Source organism: Panthera tigris, chromosome B1 (assembly GCF_018350195.1).
Source record: "Panthera tigris isolate Pti1 chromosome B1, P.tigris_Pti1_mat1.1, whole genome shotgun sequence".
NCBI lineage: Eukaryota > Metazoa > Chordata > Mammalia > Carnivora > Felidae > Panthera > Panthera tigris.
In genome coordinates this window covers 34,848,211-34,870,571 of record NC_056663.1, presented here as the reverse complement: position 1 = coordinate 34,870,571, position 22,361 = coordinate 34,848,211, and the positions used below count along the sequence as shown (strand labels likewise).

General features: G+C 39.6%; 1 long non-coding RNA gene and 1 other non-coding gene across 2 annotated transcripts; one reads left to right on the top strand and one right to left on the bottom strand.

Moving 5' to 3' along the window:
* Positions 1-261: 261 nt before the first annotated feature.
* On the bottom strand, positions 262-14,603 carry LOC102952486. The gene is made up of 4 exons (XR_006216608.1): positions 14,373-14,603; positions 10,332-10,435; positions 1,435-1,539; positions 262-760 (listed from the first exon to the last, which is right to left on the bottom strand). It is a non-coding gene; the product is annotated as an uncharacterized LOC102952486 (long non-coding RNA).
* Positions 14,604-19,377: 4,774 nt separating this feature from the next.
* LOC122238173 lies at positions 19,378-19,484 on the top strand. The gene has a single exon (XR_006217135.1). It is a non-coding gene; the product is annotated as a U6 spliceosomal RNA (small nuclear RNA).
* Positions 19,485-22,361: the final 2,877 nt, after the last annotated feature.

Genomic DNA, 22,361 nt, shown 5'->3' with positions numbered 1-22,361 from the left:
GGAGCCTTTGGGTGGCTTCCCCAAGCCCAGCCCTACTGGAGAGGCACAGGGCCCTGGGCTGTGAAGGCAGAGAGAGCCCCGCACCTGCCACGAGCACAAGGCATGGGGCTAAGTGGGGCCTGGCCCAGGCCCAGGCCCACCTCATAGCTCAAACCTAGCACTTTTCCACTTGGCCAGGCCTAGCTGCACCTATATAGCTCCAATGATGAGCTCTGTCCAGCTGATGTTCTAGAAGATTTCCCTACCAGGAGGCATGCGTTATAAAAGTAATTTCTGTTTTTATTTTATTTTATGGAGCTAATGCATCCCTGTATAACAGGGCATGATGGAGACCCAGTTGGAATCCAGGTTTCAGGTTGGCCATGACTGCCATACAATTACCACCTTGCATCCACCTCTGGGCGTGGGGCCCATAGGTTCTGTGCCTGAGTGACATATTTGCAGGGCATGCAGAAAAGGGAGTATTCGAACAATTGGTAAAGCCCACTCCTTGTGTGCATGTGTTACAATCTCTCTTCTCTTCTGATGCATGGGTCCGGGAAGGAGGGGAAGCTGGTGAATGAATCCCCATAGGATTCCCGGAGGCTGGCAGTGCTGGTTGGGCACTCAGCTTTTGGTCGCCAGTGGAATCTGAACAAGCAACTCTCCTGCACTTGACCATGGTCTTTTTGATCCTGCATCTACCATGTACATTAGACCAGCACCGCCAACACAAGTACATTACAGGCCACACATTAAATTCGAATTCATAGTTACCACTCTAACAGAGTACAAAGAGAGAGGTCAAATTAATTTGAACAATATATTTTTTAACCTAAAATAACCAACATAGTATCATTTCAATATGTAACCCATATAAAACATTCAGATGTTTTACTTTCTTTAATATTTCACTCAAAAAATAAAACCCATGCTCCCTACATGGTGTCCAGGGTATGTGATCTGCCTCTACCTGTCCTTCTGACTTCTTCAGCCTCCACTCACCCCAGCTGCCCTCCAGCTTTGCTCAAAGAAGCCCAGTCCCTGCACTTAGGGGCAATAGTTCCTGGGGGGGCCCTCTTAGGACCTCTCCCTGGCTCCCTGCACCAGAGACAGTGGCTCTGTATCAAAGTCACCATTCTCATCTGTCTCTGTCCCATCCATCACCCAATTATCCTTGGGGTTCCTAGTCTCTGTCCCATCCGTCACCCAATTATCCTTGGGGTTCCTAGTACGTCTGAACTGACACATTCTTCTGTCTGTCTGGATGCCACCCCAGAAGGAGAGTTCCAGAAAGCAGGGGCCCCATGTCCTCCACTAACACAGTGCCTGGCACACAGAAGACATCCAATAAACACCAGGGAAATAAAGGACCAGGACCTGCAGGTATCAGAAGACCAGAGGGACACGAAGACAAGGGCAGGGTAAGGCTTGGAAATCAGTCTTCCAATGTACCTGCTGGACACAACCCCTCCCAGGGGCTGGGCTCTCATCTCTGTGGGGCAGCTAATTGCTGGTGAACTCTGTCTTGCCCTGCAGAATGGCTGAGGAAGTGAGGGCCTGTGGGGACAAGGTAAAGACAGGCATGAGTGGCAGCCAGACTCTCCTCCCTCTTGGGATGCTTCTCACATTCTCTCCACCCCAGCCAAAAAAAGCAAACAGACTGGGACCTTTCCTCCTGCTCTATACTCTCTTTCTTTTGTATTCATGTTTGTCCCTTGGCCTTCAGTGCTAACAAGTTAATTTCACACCAGAAAAATTTTTCCAGTATTTTTTTCTCTTGTAATACAATAAAATGTATTTATTCCAGAAAACATGGCAAGGAAACATGTGCAAGGAAAGTTTTTATAAGAATATGAAGCCACATGTGATGTCCTCAATTAGAGACAACATTATTTTGTTCCTTTTAGTTGTTTTATTTGATCTTATGTGTGAATTCATTTCCTCTTTCTCTCTCTTGCACACACACACAAAACAAACACACACACATATTTACATTTAAGGGTTATATTATGAGCACACTTTTTAAAAATCAGGACATAGAGGGGAACCTAGTGGGCTCAGTCAGTAGAGCATGTGACCCTTGATCTCAGGGTCATGAGTTCAAGCCCCACACTGAGCATGGAGCCTACTTAAAAACAAACAAACAAACAAATAAATATCAGGATATGGGATCACATGTTAAGTAACGAACTTCTGACTTTAACCTGACAAGCTCACCCCAAAGGAGCTTGCCAGTGTCTCACAAAATACCAAAGAGTCATACAGAAAAAGAGAAAATAGCAACACAGGAAATTGGGTCAGGGTCTCTCTGTTCAAAATGGCATCATGAGGACAGCCAAAGAAATATGATAGGAATAACTAGTAATGTTAATGGGTTTTTTGTTTTGTTTTGTTTTTTGGGGGAGGGGGGGGAGAGAGAGAGAATCTTAAGCAGTCTCCATGCTCAGTGCAGAGCCTGACATGGGGCTCAATCTCATGACCATGAAATCATGACCTGAACCAAAATCAAGAGTTGGACACTTAACTGGCTGAGACACACGGGCGCCCTTTAATGTTAATGTTCTAATTTTGAGGGTTGTATTGTGGTTACAGGAGAGAATGCTCTCATTTGTTGAAAACATACACTAAAGCATTCAGTCATTGATCATGTCAACAGCTCTTTTCCAAATGGTTCACGACAAGGGTTTTTGCAGTTTTTGGAACTTTCCTTTAACATGAGAGTGTTTTAAATTAGAAAGTTAAATTAAATGAGAGAAAGAAAGAAAGAAAGAAAGAAAGAAAGAAAGAAAGAAAGAAAGAAAGAAAGAAAGAAAGAAAAGAAAAAGTTAAAAAAAAAAAAAACAGCTTATTTTGAGCCCAGTTCAATCGACTGTATCTAAACAAGGTAAAATGCAGACCTCTCCCACATAAAGCCTGCCAAGCATTTGGTGACATCTAAGCTCCCGTGTGTCCCTCATGTCCTCCCTGTTCCAGGCTGAGCCTCCTCTGAGTCCAGGGAATGCGGGGTCTCCTTTCTCTTCTCCCATAATGCTCTTCCCTCCTGTCTTTCCCGGTTCTCCTCCTCAGACTCTTTCCCTCAGTATTTCATTATGAACATTTTCAAGAATTCAGTAGAGTTTAAAGACTTATATAATGAACTCCCATATATTTGCCACCTAGATTCTATAACCAAGACTTTGCCAAATCTGCTTTACTCCATATTTCTTTCCATATCCATCCCTCTGCCCATTCATCTGATGAAATTCAGTTGTAGATATCAGTACATTTCTCTTAATACTTCATCATATATTTCAATAACTAGGGTTCAATATTTGTTGACAGTTTTCTTCATGGTAAAACTTACAAAGAGAGAAATGCCCAGTTCTTAAGGGCACCACTCAAAGAGCTTTGAAAAATGCAATCGTGTGTGTAGCCCAAATGCCCTATGAGGTCATGGTACATAAGCATTATTTCAGAAAATTGCCTCATGCTCCATCTTATCCTAATCTGCTATATGACTGCATGAGAAAATGGTCTTTATCAGATGTCCTAACATAATAGGAGCATTTAGCATGAACGGGGGATTCAATGTTGTTAAATGCTTTTTCTGCATCCTTTCATCTATTCATATAATTTTTCCTCTTATACTGTTAATATAGTGAAAAACACTGATTAATTTTTCAAATGTTAATCCAACACTTATTCCTGTGATTAACCCCAGTTGGTTGATATGTTATCTTATTTAAATATTGCTGAATTTAGTTCACTTTGGTTCAGGATGTTTGCATCTAATTTCAGGAGGGATATTAATTAGTATATTTCTTCTTTTGAAATGTTTTGTCAGGTTTTGGCATTAGGGCTGTGCTGGCTTCATAAACCACTGAAGAACTCCTATATTTTCTGAAAGAATTTGTGTAAGATTAGTGTTACTTCTTCCATAAATATTTATAGAATTTACCAGTGAAACAGCCCAGGCCTACAGTTTTCTTTGTGGTAAGTTTTTAAATAATGAATCCCAATTCATAACTAGGTACAAGATAATTCAGATTATACTTTCATTTTGTGTCCATTTTGCTAAGTAGTATTTTTCAAAGAATTTATACACTTTATCCAAGTTGTCTCATTTATTGGCATGAATTTGTTTGTAAGACCCCCTTTTTAAGATTTTGTTTTTAAGTAATCTCTATGCCCAATATGGGGGTCAAATTCACCACCCCAAGATCAAGAGTTGCACATTTCACCAACTGAACCAGCCAGGTGCCCTAGATCCCCTTGATATCATTTTAATGGATGCAGAATTTGTTGTGACATTAATCATTAATTCCTGATACTGGAATTTTGTGTTCTCTTTTTTCTTTTGTTAGTCTAGTTAGAAGTTTATTACTTTTGATGATCTTTCAGAAAACCAGCTTTCCATTTTGTCAGTAGTATTTTTTATTGTTTGTATCTGTGACATAATGGAAGTGTGGTGTGTGTGTGTGTGTGTGTGTGTGTGTGTGTGTGTGTGTATAGTCTCTACCCCTAGTTCCTGAAACAGAGAACCTGGAACGTTTATGACTTCCTCAGTGATGGGGGCGATAGGAGTGTCTTTTTTTCTGATGAGGCCACTCTAGGTGGGCTCCAGGACAGCTTCTGGGTGAAAGCTGGTCACTGAAAGACCAAGCCATGATAGAAGTTTGAAACTTTCAGCCCCTCACCCCCATTCTCTGGGGAAAGTGAGAGGGGTAGAGATTGAGATAATAATTGACAATGCACTGTGTGAGGAAGCCTCCATAAAATCCCAAGAGTATGGGGTTCAGAGAGCTTCCAGGTTGGTGAACACATCCATGTGCTGGGAGGGTGGTACATATCAACTCCACAGGGACAGAAGCTCCTGCACTCTGGACTCTTCTGGACCTCACCCAATGTACTTTATCTGTCTACTCATTTGTATCCTTTATAATAAATCGATAAACATGTTTCCCAGAGTTATTTAAGCTGTTATGGAAAATTATTGAATCTGAGGAGAGGGTCATGGGAACCCCCAATTTACAGCCAAGTCAGACAAAAGTGTGGATCACGTGGGAGCCCACTGCTTGTGATTGAAGTCTGAAGTGGGGATGGTCATGTGGGACCAAGCCCTTAACCTGTGGAGTCTGCGCCAACTCCTAGTAATCAGTGTCAGAATATTCTATTTCACTGATTTCTATGCTTGTTACTTCACTTGGTTTAAATTTATATTTATCTCTATGGCTGATTAATGCAGATCTTGAGGTCACAGATTTTATATATTTCTTCCTTTTCTTAACAGCTTTAGTGAGATATAATTCACACAATTAATAATTATGATTCTTTATATAAATCACTCATTTAAAGTATACATTTCAATTGTTATATCTAGAGAGTTACACAACCATCACTAGAATCAATTCTGGAATATTCTTTAATACCCAAAAGAAACCATTAGTAATCATACTCTGTTGCCTCTAACCCTCTGTCCCTTTAATAAAGGCACTGAAAGCTATACATTTTAATCTGATTGCTGGTTTTCACAGCATCTGACATATTTTGATGTGTTATATTTTCATTGGCATTTATTGAGAGAAGTTTTTAAAGTTCCTTTTCTTCTTTGAATCATGGATAATTTAAAAGTGTGTTGCTTGATATACAAATTTTGGGGGTCTTCTTAGATATTGTTATTCATTTCCACTTTAGTTTCATTGAGTTAGAGAATGGTGCTTGTATGATTTCATGCGCTTACATTTAATTTAGACTTGTTTTATAGCCCAGGACGTGGTATATCTTAGTCAATGTACCATGTTCACTAGAAAAGAATGAATCTAAAGTAGATACTGCAAATGTGCTCTATGAATGTTAATTAAATCAACATGCTTTATAATGTTTAGATTTCTTATGACTCAATGAGTTTTCATGTAATCATTCTATCAATTGCTTATAAAGGGGTGTTATAATCTCCCTTTCATTCTGTAGATTTTTCCTTCATGTAGTTTGAAACTGTATGAGTTACATATACATATATGATTATTATGACTCCTTGATGAATTAATCTTGTTAATATTACAAAAAATTCACTCTTACAAAGCTGTAGAAATCAAAATGGTATGGTATTGGTATCAAAACAGATATGGCATAAAAACACGGATCAATGGAATGGAACAGAGAACCCAGAAATAAACCCAAACATATAAGATCAATTAATTTACTACAAAGGAGCCAAGAACATACAACAGAGAAAGGGCAGTCTCTTTAATAAATAATATTGGGAAAACTGGACAGCCACATGCAAAAGAATGAAACTAGATCACTATCTCATACCATACACAAACATTAACTCAAAGTGGATTAAAGACTTTGAACATAATACCTGAAGTCATAAAACTCCTAAAGAAAACATAGGTGGTAAGCTCCTTGACATAGGTCTTGGTGATTAGTTTTTGAATCTGACACCAAAAGCAAAGGCAACAAGAGCAAAAATAAATAAGTGGGACTACATCAAACTAAAAAGCTTCTTCACAGCAAAGGAAACTATCAAGAAAATGAAAAGGCAACCTACCAAGTGGGAAAAGATACTTGCAAATCATATATCTGATATAGGGTTATTACCCAAAATATATAAAGAACACATACAACTCAATAGCAAAAATACAAACAATCCAATTAAAAAGTAGACAGATAAGCCCCACATTGGGTGAGCAAGAGCCCTGCTTTGGGTAAAACACAAGCCCTGGGTGAGCCCCGCTTCTCTCTCTCTCTTTCTCTCTCTACCTCTGTCTCTCTCCCTCTCTCTTTATCTCTGACCCTCGCTCACTTGCGCCCTCTCTCCCTCTCAAAAAGTAAAATAAAAAGTAGAGCATCTGAACCACCATTTTTCCAAAGACAGAGACCAACAGAGACATGAAAAGATACTCAACATCACTAATAGAAATGCAAATCAAAACCACAATAAGGTATCACCTTACACCTGTTAGAATGGCTATTATAAAAACAAACAAACAAAAAACAAGAAATAACAAGAACTGGCAAGGAAGTGGAGAAAAAAAGAAAACCCTTGTGTACTGCTGGTGGGACTGTAAATTGGTGCAGTCACTATGGAAAACAGTATGGAAATTCCTTTAAAAGTTAAAAATAGAAGCAACATATAATCCAGCAATCCCACTTCTGGATATTTCTCCAAAGAAAAGGAAAATGCTAAGTTGAAAAGACATATGCACACCCATGTTTGCTGTAACATTATTTACAATAGCCAAGACATGGAGGCAACTTAAGTGCTTATTCATTGATGAATGAATACGAAATTGAGGTACGTATATTATCTTGTATACATATCATGTATATATATAAATCCTGCCATTTGTGATAACATGGCTGGACTTTGAGGGCATTATGATAAACAAAATAAGTCAGAGAAAGACCAACACCATGTGATCTCACTTATATGTGGAATCTTAAAAAACAAAACAAAACAAACTTACAGACACAGCAAACAGATTTGTGGTAGCCAGAGGTGTGGTAGCCATGGGGAATGGATGAAATGGGTGAAGATGGTCAAAAGATATAAACTTCCAGTTATAAAATAAGTCCTGATGGTGTAATGTACAGCAGTGTGACTATAGTTAATAATACCGTATTGCATATTTCAAAGTTGCTAAGAGAGTAGACCTTAAAAGTTCTCATCACAAGAAAAAAATTGTAACTATGTGTGGTGATGGATGTTAACTAGACTTATTGTGGTGATCATTTCACAATATACACAAATATCAAATCATTATGTCATACACCTGAACCTAATATAATGTCATGTGTCAATGATCTCTCAATTAAAAACAAAACACCACCACACATGCAGGAACCACACATGGGCCTGTTGCTGCTCTGGAGCCACTGAGTCCCCAGACCCCTTACTCTCCTGCTTTGTAAAAACCATTTCACACTTACTCTTCTCCTCCAGCACCTCCTCACTGCTCTTCAGTCTCAGCAAATGACTTTACTTCTTAACCTCAAGGAGAAAGTAGCTCTCTGTAGAAAACTTCCATGGGCTCCATTCAGGGAATCTCCCCACGCATTTGGCTTCAGTGTCCACACCCTCTGCCTCCCCTTCCATTAGGACAAATAAAGTTCCTTCTTTTTTTCTCAGGATATTCTTTGTCTTGAAGTCAACTTCATCTGACATTAAGATGGCCACAGCAGATTTCTTACCTCTACTATTTGAATGGTACATCTTCTTCCATCCTTTTATTTTCAATATATCTGTGTCATGCTTTTAGATTGTGTCTTTAGGGATGCCTGGGTGGCTCAGTTGGTTAAGGTTAAGCATCCAACTTCAGCTCAGATTGTGATCTCACGGTTAGTGAATTCGAGTCCTGAATTGAGCTCCCATTGGGCTCTGCACTCACAGAGCCTGCTTGGGATTCTTGCTGTCTCCTCTCTCTCTCTCTCTGCCCCTCCCCTGCTCACTCTTTCTCTCAAAATAAATAAAAACTTAAAAAAAATTGCATCTCTAATTGACATTATGTAGTTGGTCTCCCTCTCTCATTCCTCTAACCTCTTCTACTTTTGAATTGCAGTGTTTATGGGATTTATAGTAAACATAAAAATTAATATGGTTGAAATAGCTGTATAAGTTACCATTTGTTTTGTTTGTCCAGTCTTTCCCCCCCCCCCATGTTCCTCCTTCCCTGCATACTTTGATGTTAATTATTTTTTAGAATTCCATTTTATATGTGTATTGGCTTTACATCTATACATATTTTCATCATCTCTATTTTTTTTTTTTAATTTTAAGTAGGCTCCATACCCAGTTGGGGCTTGAACTCATGACCCTGAGATTAAGAGTTGCATGCTCTACAACTGAGCCAGCCAGGTGCCACTATACATATTTCCATCATGAATATACAATTGGTATACGTAGTAAAATACACGACCTTAATTGTTTGCAGTCTATTGACAGGCTCTTAAAAAGAGATTATTGAGGAATAATTGACATGTGATAAACTGCACATCATTAAATTACACAATTTGATAGATTTTGACATATGCATCTGTGAAATGCCACCACAATCAGCCTAATGACCATGTCATCACCTCTAAAGTTTCCTCTTGCCCCTTGATAATCCTCCCTTCTGCCCTGACCCTTTTGGACCCAGGGAACTATTGATCTACTTTCTGTCACAATAGAATAGTTTGAAGTTTGTAGATTTTCACATAGGTGGAATCAGAGAGGATGTATTCCTTTCTCTGTTTTCTTTCACTCCAAATTATTATTTTGAAATTCATACATGTTGTTCTGTATATCAATACTTCATGCCTTTTCATTGCTGAATTTCATAGCATAATATTAGTGTAAAAAGTAAGAGACTTACAAGATAGATCAATTCATTACCGCTTCCCATTCTTTTTGCAGTAGCTGTTCTAGGAATTGCCTATATACATGTTATAAACCACACAAACAATGTAACAATATTTGTATATATTTTTAAGAAATTAAGAGGATATAACAGTCCTTTACATTTGGTTCATATTTTCTATTTCTGGTGATCTTTCTTTCTTCCTTTCTCAACATGTACATTTCCAGTTGTTGTCATTGTTCAACCTGAAACCTTCATTCAGTCTTCTGGCAATGAAATGCTACTACTGTCTCCAAAATCACATTCATAGTCCTAATTCTTAAGCCCTTTTCTACCAATTTACTCTTTGACTTTGTTTTTTTTGTTCGTTTATTTTTTTGAGAGAGAGAGAGAGCGTGAGTGCAGGAGGTGCAGAGAGAGAGGGAGACAAGTGGGCTCCATGCTGACAGCAGAGAACCCAATGTGGGGCTTGAGCCCACAAACTGTGAGATCATGATCTGAGCTGAAGTTGGATGCTCAGCTGACAGAGCCACCCAGGTGCTCTTTGACTTTGTTAATGACCTCTGCCACCTCTCAGGTTAGGAAACCTGGGCTACTGAACTCAATTCATCCCCTGCCAGTGTTATCATAATTGTTTCCCTCACATCAGTGTCACCTGCCACTTTCCTTTTCAGGCTGATACAACCTAAACACTTACCCTAACCACTAAGACATGTACCAAAAGCTCCTCAGGCCACATCTGAGTTCACACATCTCGTCCCCCATCCAAAGAGCAAACAATTTTATTTTCATAAACAAATATCTGTAATGGTGCTAGTGTGATCAGGGCTCACCCACTGAAAAGTTGACACCTGGCTCCTGGAGCTCATGGATCTGGGCAGTTCCTCTGGATGATATTCACTGACCTCTTTTCTATCCTCAACCTACCTGTCATATTTCCCACCACTCACATTAAATATACTCTACAACAGGACAAGATCATGTCAGTGTCAGTACAGAGAATTAGAGCCCAAGCCACCCACTCACCTGGGGAAGGCATGTCTTGAGCCTGGTGATCAACACTGTAGAAGGAGCATCAGTGACATGACATGGGCCTTCCTTTCCTTACGAAAGATCCAGGTCACAGGGAGCTGAGGCAGACACACAGATAACAAGGTTGACAACAGTGAAAAGGGCTTGGAGGGGTTGCCCAGGCAGAGGTGACAATGCCATGGGTGTAGGGACACTAGTGGACATAGAGGGGAAAGTCCACAGGAACAGGATCAGACAAGAGAGAAGTCAAAGTAATGGGCAGAGTAGAGGATAAGCCATTCTAGTTTGTGGTTATCTCTGCTTCTGGAGACCGAGGGTGTAGCCAGAGATCAACTGTGCCAACCTGTAGACGTGGGCTCATGGTTCAGTGTATGTATAAGAGAGGGAGGCAGAAAAACAGAGCTTGGCACATGTTAGGTGCTGTTTGTAAGTACATGTTGTGACTGGTATAAACATTAGCCACAAGGTTGACTTTAATTAAAATCACATCCTCCAGGCCAGCAATATTATAACCTGGGATCTTGCAACAACTCTGTCAGAGTCCAAATACAGGTGAATAACATTCCCCAACACCATCGCAGCCTCTCTGGAGATGGGATAAGGTGAGGATGACGAGACCCCATGCTATTTTCCTTTAGTTATTTAGGTCCTTGATCTCATCTCCTCCACCACACTGTGAGCTCCCAGGACTAGGATAAACATGGGTCATTTGTTTCCCTCCCCAAGGGCCCAGACTTTCCCTGAGTAAAGGGCTTGTTAGCTGCTTGGCGGGTTAATAAGAACACCTTCTCTTAGGAAACAAAGAAGGTGAGCCTAGGGATGGCCTTGTTGCAATCCCTAAGGAAAGTTTCCAGGCTGCAGCACAGGGAGGGGACCCAAAGGGAGCCCTGTGACTTCTGTTGAGGAGACACAGGCAGGAGTTCCAAGAAGCTGAATGCAGTGCAGAGGGCTGGAGAAGATGCTGAACAAAAGTGTTCTGCAGATGTCCAGTGTCTGGATGTGTGCTCATCTGTGCATGCATGACAGGGACCCACCCAGGCAGAGAAGAGACCATCAGAAATCAGCAGGCTGGACAAGGCTTGAGGCTTGCCCAGGTCTTGGAATTGTTTTTGCTCCCATTCATCAGAATGGATGAACTGCATAAAGGGATGCCAGCTGGTTATCAGAAGTTTATTATTAGAGTCTTAGTAGTTAAAATTAGCCCAAGTAAGGTAACTGTATCCTAAGCCATAAAGTTTAAAAGGTAGTATCAGATGATCCAACTGATACTCAGTTTTCTTAGTTTTGATGACAATAATACCCAACACTCTTTAAATGAATACTACAAAGTTCAATTCCCAACAAAGTAAATTTAACAATGTCTACTATTTAATAAAAAATTACCAGACATCAAAAATGGCAAAAAAAAAAAATCTCCATAGACAGGAAAAATTCAATCAATAGAAACAATCAAGAAAAATGAGAGAAATAATGGAATTTAAATGAAGAACTTAAAACAGCTAATCTAAATCTTTTAATATTCTTCAGTGTATTAAATCTCCTGAATACGATCAGGAGGAAATGGCTGGTATTAAAAACATCAATGAAACTTCTAGATATTAAAAAAGTACAATGTCTGTAATTAAAGATACACTGAACGGGATTAAGAGCAAATTAGATACTGCATAATGTCAGTGAGTTTGTAGACAGAGCAATAGGAAGACCCAAAATGAAACAAAGAGAAAAAATAAGGGAAAAATGAACAGATCCTATATTAGCTCTGAAATAGTATCAAGGATTTAACATACATGCAATTGGAGACCCAGTAAAGGAAAAAAAATGGGCAAAATATTTGAGGAAATAATGGTCAAAAATTTTCCAAATTGGATATAAATTATAAAGCCAAAGGTCTAAGAAATCCAACCAACTGCAATATAAAGAAAACCACTCTGATGGTTAATTTTATGTGTCATCTTGACTGGATCACAGTGTGTCCAGATATTCAGCTAAATACTATTTCTGTGTGTGTCTGTGAGGGTGTTTCCATACAAAACTGACATTTGAATTGGTGGCTCAGTGAAGCAGTTTGCCCTCCCAAAGTGGGTGAGCATCATGTAATCTTTCGAGGTCCTGACTGCTAAAGCTGTGATGTCCATCTTCTCCTGCCCTTGGAACTTCTGGTCCTTAGGCCTTCAATCTAAACTAGAATCTACATATTGACTCCTCTGGTTCTCAGGGCTTCAAACTCTGACTGAATTAAACCACTTGCTTTCCTGGTTCTCTAGTTAACTGTCATCAGATTGTGAGACTTCTAAGCTGCCATAATTGGTGACCAGTCATCTGCAGCCCTCAGAAGCTTTTCAGAAGCTCCTGCCTCCACCTCAGGGAGCCCATACCAAGGGGCCAATACAAGCAGGTGGCAGCCACTGCCAGGGTGGAAACCATGTGGCCCTGTGACCCTCTCAACATCATAGTGACCCTCTCAACATCCTCCCTGAGGATGTGATTTGTCCTCCCACAAAGCCTCACAGAAGTGCCCACACAGCCCTCAGCAGTTAACAAAGGGCCCTGCAGGCTTTCTTCTCCTCCCCATTCTACACTTGAAGAAGCAGGGCCACACCAGGGTCCCAAAGCTGGAAAGGAGCAGAGCAGGGCCACTGTGTCCAGCTCCAATATCAGAGCCCATTCAGCCTAACTGAGCTTCTGAGCCTCTGAAGCTCACAATTCCTACTGTCATAGAGAGAGGGAGCTGGAAGGAAAAGACCTAGAATAGAAGTGGGACCATTCTAGCACATGCAGAGTAAAGACGTAGGGTTAGGAAAGAGCTCAGCATTGGGTCCCAACTGATGTAATCCTTCTAACAGCCCAAGGACATGGGTGACATCTCATTACAGGTAGAGCTGTGGCCAGTAATTGGCCCCAGGTGACATAGTTCAGGTGAACGACTGGGATTCCACTCCCCTGCCACCTAATCAAGGTATCTTGATCATCTACTCCCAGAAATCTCATGGATCCTTGTAAACCTCTGTTAGCACCAAGGAATCAAAACCACAACGGTAGTGCATCATTTTGTACCTCTTAGACTAGCAAAGAATGAAAGTTTAGTGTAACAAGGGTAAAAGGAAACAGGCACAATGCATTCCTTTTTTTAAAATTGAGGGTTATTCTGTGGCTTAACATGTGATCTATTCTGAAGAATGTTCCATGTGTACTTGAAAAGAATGTGTATTCCACTGTTTTTGGACAAAATGTTCTGATATAGCTGTTAGGTCCACCTGGTCCAATGTGTCATTCAAAGCTACTGTTTCTTGTTGATTTTCTGCCTGGATGATCTATCCCCTGATGTAAGTAGGGTGTTAAAGTTCCCTACTATTATTGTATTACTGTCAATTTCTTCCTTTATGTCTGTTAATGGTAGTTACACATATTTGGGTGCTTCCAAATTGGGTTCATAAATATTTACAATTGTTACAACCTTTTGTTGGATTGTTCCCTTTATCATTATGTAGTGTCCTTCTTTGTCTCATTACAGTCTTTGTTTTAATGTCTGTTTTGTCTGTTGCAAGTACTGCTACCCTGGCTTTCTTTCTTTTTTTTTTTTTTTAACGTTTTATTTTATTTTATTTTATTTATTTTATTTTATTTTTTTATTTTATTTTTGAGACAGAGAGACAGAGCGTGAACAGGGGAGGGGCAGAGAGAGGGAGACACAGAATCTGAAACAGGCTCCAGGCTCTGAGCTGTCAGCACAGAGCCTGACACGGGGCTTGAACTCACAGACTGTGAGATCATGACCTGAGCTGAAGTCGGACGCTTAACCGACTGAGCCACCCAGGGGCCCCTACCCTGGCTTTCTTTTCACATTCATTTGCATGGCAAATATTTTTCCAACCCTTCACTTTCAATCCACATGGGTCTTTAGGTCTGAAGTGAGTCTCTTGGAGACAGCACATAGATGGGTTTTGCTTTTTAATCCATTTCAGTCCTTCTATGTCTTTTGATTGGAGCATTTAGTCTATCCACACTTAAAGTAATTATTGAGAGGTATATACTTACTGCCATTTTGCTACTTGTATTATGGTTGCTTTTGTAGTTCTTCTGTTCCTTTCTTCTTCTCTTTCTTCTCTCTTCCCTTGTGGTTTGATGGCTTCCTTTATTGTGCTTGGATTCCTTTCTCCTTGATTTTTGCATATCTATTATAGGTTTTGAGTTTGTGGTTAGATTAGATTCATATATAATGTATAGCAGTCTATATTAATTGATGGTCACTTAAGTTTGAGCCCATTCTAAAAGCACTAAATTTTTATTACTCCCCCATCATATTTTATGTATATAATGTCACACTTTACTTCTTTTTATTTTGTGGATCCCTTGACTGACTTTTGTAGATATAATTGAATTTACTGCTTTTGTGCTTTAACTTCCATATTAGTTTTATAAGTGATTAATCTACTACTTGCATTATATATTTGCACTTACCTATGAATTTTTTTCCTTTTATAACTTTCTTACTTCTGATTATGAACTTTTGTTTCCACTCAAATAAGTCCCTTTAACATTTCTTGTAAGGTTGGTTCAGTGGTGATGAACTCCTTTAACTTTTGTTTGTCTGGGAAACCCTATCTCTCCTTTATTCTGAAGGATAACCTTGCTGGGTAGAGTATTCTTGATTGTGGCTTTTCTTCCTTTCCGTACTTTGAATATCATGCCTCTCCCTCTGGCCTGCAAAGTTTCTGCTGAAAAATCAGCTGATAGCCCTATGGGGTTTCCCTTATATGTAACTGTTTCCTTTGCTGCTTTTAAAATTCTTTATCACTACTTTTGCCATTTTAATGATGTGTCTTGGTGTGGACCCCCTTGGGTTAAATTTGTTGGGGGCTCTCGGTGCTTCCTCGATCTGGATGCTTACACTTATGCATGTGTGATGTGAGTGTAAAACTGGAACAACTCTCTTTTGGAGAAGAATTTACCGATATAAAAACAAAATCCTAAAATCATTTTTCATATCAATACAAGTATAATTACTATCATGACGTTGGAATTAGCAAAACCAAAACCAGTGTATAATCTAAGCAGCTACGCATAAAAGGGAAGAATAAAATAATCTTTGGTTCTATCATGCAATAAAATACCACTGTTTAAAAAATGAAGATAAATATGAATGTACTGACATAAAACAGCTAATGTAATTTGTTATTAGCTTCATAATTTTAAGAAGTGCATCTTAAATGCATAGAAAAAGGCAAGACTTATGGGAGGCTAACAAGCGTGTTTAGGCTTACATTCCCCAAACCATCAAATCTAGATTTTTGACCTTGTCTACATAGGTCATCCTTACATTTATCCTGGAGTAATACAGCCTTACTAAAATAAGCCATTCATCATGCAGTGTAAACACAGGCCCTACCTAATATAAGCTGATATTTTAAAAATAAATTCTGAAATATTACTGCTTTTCTGAATTTTTTGCTGATTTATTCAATGAAAACATTTACAATTTTATGATTTCTATAACCTTGATTTGGGTTTGTCTTTTTTTTTTTTTTTAATGTAAAAGTAACCTTGAAAAGGGTAATTGGCTGGAGTTTCCACTAACTTGGAAAGTAATTCCAAGTATGCATATATTTCCATAATAAGTGTCTTCAGGATGCACATCCTTACCAGTTTCATTCTCAAAATCAAAATCAAAATCAAAATCAAAATCAAAATCAAAACAAGAGCTTCACACCAGCCTCCTAAACTAAGATAGATCTTGGGTCCTGCTGTATGATTATTGGTGGTTTACCTTGTGAGCCCTGTATGCATTCCTATGGATGGAAGTGACTGGAAAAAAATCGGTAAATTGCTCACAGTGGCCACTCAGGGGAACTGAATCAAAGGTAGGTGGGAAAGTTGCTTTTCTGTAAAAATTGATTGGAAAAATAGACACAGTTTGCATGTTTTAGAATTTAAACTGTTAACCTTAAATATAAAACTATTAGCTATTTTACCAGCAAAAGCTGGGTTTATTTGAGGATAACAGATAATTGCAATCCAGAACAAGAAAGCCAGGGTAAAACCATAGGCAGCTTCCCCCAACAAAGTTGGAGAATGCTCTTTTATAGAGGAAAGCAGGAAGCTGGGAAAGTTCTTATAAATGCAAAGACTACTGGAGTAAACCGGGAGCTGAAAGTATAGTGGCTGTCCATCAGTTGTGGCTCTCATTGGCTAGGCTGGTGGGCTGCCTTCCAGCCTCCTACTGGAATAGTGAACTACTATCCACTTCAAGGTCTGTCTCTTCCTGTTGAGTCTGCAGTTAAGGAGGAGTGGTAGGGCATGAGAGTTTTTCTGGCTGAACCTCCTGACTCCGTTTTAGTGAGGTTTCCCTTTATTAATTTTCACAAAACAGAGGCATAAAGAATAAAGGAAAGGGAAAGGAAGAGAAAGGCCACATCAAGTCTTGCTAATGTCAACCTAAAATTGTCAAGAAGCAATAATTTAAGCAAAAGAATTTATTTAGGATCAAAGAATTGCCATTCGGGGCACACATATTTGGGTAACAACCCAATAATGTCCCACGAGGGAGCAAAAATTAGGGGTTTCTAAAGACAAGAAAAAGTTGTTTGTTGCCTACAAGAATTTTTATTGTGTTGAAAGACTTCCACTAATTCCATTTTTACCTCTGTCTGTACTTTCTAATTGATTAAATTCTTTCCAGCTTATCTTTTTCTGCCCAGCTTATCTTCTAACTCAGGCAAAAGACCCCACTGGCTAAGCATCCCATGACAAAAACCAATCTACCCCTCAAGCAATAAAGACTCCATGTGATTGACTCCAAGAAAGTGATGGACTTGACCTTTACCACAGGCATGAACATATCCACTAACCTTTGTCCCACATTTTCTTTACAGAATTTTCAGCACTTTGGGGACTGTTTTGGGACACTAGTCCACTACCTTCCTAGTGTTGGGTCTCACTAAAATAAATTCCTTTCTTGTTTCACCACTCCCGGTCTCTCTGCCTTTGGATTTTGTTAGCAGGGAGTGGCTGAATCTTGCACCCTTGGGCCACAGCTACAGTGTTGGTGCCAGAAAGCTAATCTTGGCTAAACATAATTGGTTGCTAGGGCTATCAATAAGCAAAAGTCCTTTACTATAACAAGTTGTAGGTGTTCTTGCAGAATCCTTGGAATCTTTGCAATTTGCTCCAGTTAAAAAATTCATGGTTCTACCTAGTAAGGATTATAAGGAGGTGCATCTCCTGAAAGGCCTTCCAACTCCATTTTAAAGCCCCTTGACATAAGGGACTCCATTTTATTTCACCTTTCACACAGTGGAGTCTTCCTGGATTCTGGAATTCATTCTGGGGCAACCAGACCTGCTTGGGACCAGGATGCAGGGCGGGGGGGTGGGGTGGGGAGGGGTGTTAGTTCTTCTCTCTATGGGTCCAGGTAGGTTCTGCTGCCCAGAAGGCTGTTCCCCAGGGTCTTCCCACTATTGGTCCTGCCCTGACTTGCCTTTGCTGCTGATGACTGGGGCAAGCACTGCCACCACACCATGTCCCCCACTCCCCCTGCCAGCTCCTGGCCACCAGGCCCACCTTCCTGGGCCAGGAACCACGGTGGGGGCTCACCAGCAGCAGGACACTGAAAACGAGGAAGACAATGGTCCTGACGCCCCAAAGTGGAGGCCTGCCCCCCACCCTCCTGAGTTGGCAATGGCATCTGGACTCACCTTTCCCTGGGTGTCCAAGGCTGTCAGTGTGCTCTGAGTCCCTGCTGCTCCAAGCCTTTAAGGAGTGTTCTTTGTCCCAGCCACTCAGCCATCAGGCACCTGGCAGTCAGGAGCTGCCTCTATCCCCATGCACTGCTCTCTGTAGGTTCTATGTGAATGCCAGGAGCCCATTGGCCTCACCTACTTTCACACCAGTTGGTATTACCCAGTCAGTGTGGGGCCAATTGGAGGTGCTGCACCTTCTGGTCTGAGCGGGGAAATTAGGCTCCAGGTCAGCATTCAAGGCCCTTCCTGTTCTAGACCCCTTCCTAGGGCCAATGTCTCACCTGTTCATAAACCCTGAACTTCCTCCCTTCCTCTACCATTTTCTGCTCACTCTCAGCTTCTGCTCCTCATTGACCAGGTGCATGGATGTCACTTATCCAGAGTCACTTTGCAGCTCTGTCCCAGTGTGAGGCTTCTCAGTCAGAGGCTTGATCTTAGTATCTCAATAGGAGTTGCCTGGCATAAAGCAGATGGGTGACTGGAATGGACACAGAGGCAATGACTTGTGGGTTAGGAATTCAGATGGCCAGTAGGCTTTCACATCTCCCCAATCACCACTCTGCACATTTGGGTACTTCCAGGTCCATCATCTGCCTTTCAGGTTTTCATGTTCTCATCTCAACCTTACAGCACCTGCTTAAACAAACTGGAAAAACCCACTTCAGCCTTTCTTCTGGATTTCCTTCCCTGTTAGACTGTTTAAAGCTCTTGGAATGTAGAACTGCTGGTGACTAACTGCCATATGAAACTCAGTGGGCCAAGAAGGGGAGTCCCCTCATGGGTCAGTCTCTACCAGTTGTCCCCACTCAGCGCTCTGCTGGGCCCAAGTTGGTGGGGCTGGTGGGGTCCAGTATTCTCAAAGCCACACAAGTCTAGATCCTGCTTTTGTGATGCTCACAGAGTGATTTAAGGGGTGGGCAGGGGGTAGGAGAGAAGGGAACCCAAGGAAGCTTCCAGCTCCACTCATATCAGTTTTGTGTGTCCCAGGATAGTAGAAGTTCAAGTTCGTTTTTCTTTACACATTTATCCAGTTGTTCCAACATCATTTATTGAAAAACTTTCTTTCCCCATTGAATAGTCTTACCACCTTTGTTGAAATTCAATTGACCATCTATACGGTCCATTCCTGGACTCTGTATTCTGTTCCATTGATCTATTATGTGTATCAATATAGCATTGTCTTGATTGCTGCCAGATATTTTTCTTAATCTATTGAGCTATTAAAGACTTGTGTCCTTTACTAAAATGAGAAATCAAATTGATGGATTTACATCAATGATGAGTGAATAAAGAAGATGTGGTGTGTGCTCGCTTCGGCAGGACATATACTAAAATTGGAACGATACAGAGAAGATTAGCATGGCCCCTGCACAAGGATGACATGCAAATTCGTGAAGCGTTCCATATTTAAAAAAAAAAAAAAAAAGAAGATGTGGTGTATATACATATATATACAATGGAATATTAATTTGGCCATAAAAAATGAAGTTTTGCCATTTGGGATGACATGGATGGAGAGATTTTCACTTGCCAATATGTCCTTTATACATATTGCTAGATTTGACTTGATGACACTTTCCTAAGGATTTTTTTGTGTATCTCTTGTGAGGGATATTGGTCTATACTTTTCTCTTTCTGTAATGTCTTTGCAAGGTTTAGGTATCAGAGTTATGTTGGCCTTATAAAATAAGCTCAATTTTCTTGAGAGTTGTAGAAGATTGGTATTATTTCTTCCTTGCTTTCATTAAACGTTTGACAGCATTCACCAATGCCACCAGCTAGACCTAGAAGTTTGTTGTTTTTGTTTGGAGGAGTGTGTGTGAGAGAGACGGTGGTGGTAAATTTTTAATAACAAATTCAAATACTGTAATAGAAGTGGTGCTATTCACATCTTCTCTTTCTTTATGTGTCTATTTTGACAAGTGAAGTTTTGAAAGGAATTCGTTATCTAAGTTGTCAAATATATTGGCATAAAGTTGTTCACACTATTCCCTTGTTGTCTTTAATGATCATAGTGATATCCTTTTTTAATGCTGATTTTGGTAATTTGTATTTTCTCTTTCTCTTGATGAATTTTGTTAGAGATTTATAAATTTTATTAATCTTTCAAATAACTATGCTACCTATGTTAATTTTCTTTGTTTTTCAGTTTATTCTGTTTTTTACTTCATAGATTTCTTCTCTTTATTACTTTTCTTCTACTTATCTTAGGCTCACTTTGCTCTTCTTTTTCTAGCTTTTTAAGTAGCAAACTAGAAAACTGATTATATTCCTTTCTTTACTAATTTAAACATTCACACTCTGTAAGACTTGCTCTAGCTGCTTCCCATAAATTTTAATACATTACATTATCATTATCATTCAGTTAGAAATACTTTCTAATTTCCATGTAAGTTTCTTCTTTGACCCAAGGGATTATTTAGAAGTATGCTCTTTATGGGGCGCCTGGGTGGCTTGGTCGGTTAAGCGTCCGACTTCGGCTCAGGTCATGATCTCACGGTCCATGAGTTCGAGCCCCGCATCGGGCTCTGTGCTGACAGCTCAGAGCCTGGAGCCTGTTTCAGATTCTGTGTCTCCCTCTCTCTGCTCCTCCCCTGTTCATGCACTGTCTCTCTCTGTCTCAAAAATAAATAAACGTTAAAAAAAAAAAAAAGAAGTATGCTCTTTAAACTCCAAATATGCTGGTCTTTTATTTATATCTTAGTGCTATTGATTTCTAATTCAGTTCCATTGCAATCAGAGAATGTACTGTGGTACAATTTTAATTCTTTTAAACTTGAGACTTGCTTTATAGTCTAAATATGGCTTACCTTAGTGAACGTACTATGTGCATTCAAAAAGAATAAACATTCTACAGTTGTTGGGTATAGTGCTCCATAAATGCTAGTAGGATCAAGGTGATTGATGAATTCTTCACATCTATGACTTTATTAATCTTTTTTCTGACAAGTTGTTTTATGAATTGTTGTGCAAGGGGTATTAAAAATCTCTGTGACTGTACATTTGTCTATTTCTGCCACTAATTCTGTCAATTTCTGCTTCACGTCTTTACTCTGTTATTAAGCACATATATATTGAGTGTTACGTCATTCTGATGAATTGACCCTTTTATGAGTATTTATCCCTCTTTACCTTTGCTAATATAGGCCCTATATTGAATCTACTTTATTTGGCATTAAGATAGCCACACCAAGCTTTCTTATGCTTACTGGTTGCACTGTATATCATTTCCCATCTTTTACTTTCAATCTATCTGGGACTCTGTATTTAAAGTGTGTATGTTTTAGACAGCTTATAATTTCAGCTTGCTATTTTTTTTCAGAGAATTTCAGTCATGTAATTAGTGTTTATTCTAGTTACATTTATTGTTATGGCCATATTTGGAAAATATGATCTGCCATAATTTTTCATTTTACTTTTTTCATATATATATGTATATATATATATATATACACACACACACACATAGATATGTATATATGTATGTATGTATGTATGTAGTGAGAGTGAGAGAGTGCATGTGCAAGCAGGGAAGGGGCAAAGAGAGAAGGAAAGAGAGAATATCAAGCAGGCTTCGTGCCTAGTGCAGAGCCTGATGTGGGGCTTGATCTCACAACTGTGAGATCATGACCTAAGCTGAAATCAGAGTCTGACGCTTAACCAACTGAGCCACCCAGGTGCCCCTTGCTTTTTTCTTAAAGGATATTTTCACTGGATGTAAATGAATAATGGGGCAATAGGGTTTTGTTTTGTTTTGTTTTTACCACTTTGAAGATTCTGGGCTTCAGGGTTTTTTTAGTCAGTTTTCACTCTTCTGAATGCAAAAAAATTTTTTTCATGCACAAAGTTTTCTCTTTGTCATTGACTATGATGTGCACAGGTGGTATTTTCTTTATATTTATCTTTCTTTGGGGTTTTCTGAGCTATTTGAATATGTAAATTGATGTTTTTCACTACATTTGATAAAACTGCAGCCAATTTTTTCTCCTTTGTTAAGCCATTTCTTCTAAGTCTCCAAATTCATATATATTGCATGATATTGCCCCCCCCCCGAGGTCACCAAGACTCTGTTCCTTATTATCTCTCAATTCTTTTTTGCCTCTGTTCTTCAGATTGAATGGCTCCTATTGATCTCTCTTCAAGTTCAGTCATTCTTTCTTCTGCAATGTTCAAACTGTTAATAACATTCAACTAAATTTTTCATTTCAGATAATGGAATTATCAGTTCTAAATCTTCCTTTTGATTCTTGTTTTATACTTGCCATTTCTGTGGTGAGATATTCTGTTT